Here is a 1982-nt window from a genome sequence, read left to right as displayed (position 1 = left end):
TTTTTATTGTATTTTTTTAAACATACCATTAGATAGTCTGTGTACAGGGTGTTTTTTTTTATTTCTCTTTCTGAATTTACTGCATTTATCTAAATAACCCTTTGCCCTCCCAGGATATGAGGATAAAGTCTCCAAAAGAAGAAATGAAAAAGATGTAAAAAGCTCAAATTCTTAGTTGAGTAGTAAGCCTTACCTTGGAAAAGGCCACAAGATCAAACTGCTTCCACTGGGAGGAATAAGTATATATGTTGTTGGCTTCCAAATGTTTTCTAGTTAATAAAAGAATATACACCAAGGACTCACAACAGCTGCAGTTGTGTTAGTAGCCTTAAAACTTTTCTGACCTGACCAACTAGATCAGGAGTGGGGAACCTTCGGCCTTATGGCCACACATGACTTTCTAAATCCTTAAGTGTGGCCTTTTGACTGAATCCAGATTTTACTGTAAAATCACTTTATGATGAGTCTCTTTTTGTAAACAGCCTCCTTTGAGTAAAATCCAAAAAAGATCCATTTTATAATGAAATTTATTTTGTAGTAAATAAACTGGGTAATGCAAGCTTCCAGCATAATGAATAGCTGATGTTAAATGTCAGTTTTATTAATAAGCTTTGACATGAGATATGTTAGCTTAACACCCACTCCAGCTATTTTTAGACATCTCTAGCTTCTATTTTTCTAAACTAGAATGAAATGTTTTACATTCAGGATACAAAGTCAGTTTCTATCACCTTTTTTTTTGTATTGTTCAAATTGGAGTACATAAAACTGTCAAATCCCAGAGTACATAAACAACGCAAGGACTCTCCAGTGCCCATTACATGTCGATTGTCCCTCTTCAGTGGCAGCCTCAGAAAGCACTCTACTCTGCCAAATTAAAACCCTATGTATACCCCTCTATCAGGCTCTGGGTTTAGACAACAAAGAGTGGAGGCTGCAGGTGTTAGAAAGAAGTGAATTAAGTGAAATCCCACCGGTCACAAGTAGGCTTTTATTACAAGCTTCTCTAGTCAAGCTCCTAGGTGGTTTTAGTGGTAAAACACAGACTGAAAGAAATGAATCACAGGCACAGCTGTCGGAAGCAGAAATAAACCAGCACATGACTGGAATAATACTGTCCAATTTCATCATCATGTAATATGTATGAGTTTCCCCCACTTAACAGAATAGATGAGTTCCACAAAAATACTGTTAAATTCATTAAATGAATCCCATTTTCATGGTGACTTTCATTACACATTTGAAAATGCATTGCACTGTTCTTTAGAATGAAGTTTTAACTTGACCTGAAATTCCTTAAGAATAGGTTTTATGCTAAGTGAAGGATACCTACATTAACCTCATGTTTACATGATAAACTAAGTAACAAAAGATTGCTCAAAAGACTGACTTAAAAGGGCATATTTTCTGTTTGATGTATGTGTCTTCTATTTTGAAAATATGGAAAATCTCTATATTTTATTTAGTTCATATTTTTGTCCTTTTTTCCTCAGGGAATATTTTGTTAATAAACAAGGTTAGGTGAATATCTGGTCATCTTTACTTAATTTCACTTATTTTTAATTAAGAAATAATAAAAGGAGGAGGGGGTGAGTTTTCAGGCCAATTAAAAAGGTAAAAATGTTTGGCTTTTCTGACATTAAAAAAAGACTTTTCCCTTTATATCAGCCATTTCCCACCAATCTCTTCAGACTAAGCCCTCTTTTTTTTTTCTGGGTATTAATTTATTAACTAGGCTAACCAATAATCAGTAAATTGATGGTCAGTGGTTTCTCTTGGTAATCAAAGACACTAAAGGGAGAGTCCAGAACCAATATAAATCTAGGTCTGTTTATTTTTAAATATAAATTTATTTATTTTTAGTTTTCAATATTTACTTCCACACGATTTTGAGTTCCAAATTTTCACCCCATCTCATCCCTCCCCCCACCCCAAGATGGCATGCATTCTGAATATCCCTTCCGCTAGTCTGTCCTCTCTTC

Source organism: Phascolarctos cinereus, unplaced genomic scaffold, assembly GCF_003287225.1.
Source record: "Phascolarctos cinereus isolate Bilbo 61053 unplaced genomic scaffold, phaCin_HiC Scaffold_1;HRSCAF=81, whole genome shotgun sequence".
Taxonomy (NCBI): domain Eukaryota; kingdom Metazoa; phylum Chordata; class Mammalia; order Diprotodontia; family Phascolarctidae; genus Phascolarctos; species Phascolarctos cinereus.
Note: the sequence above shows the minus strand (reverse complement) of the source record.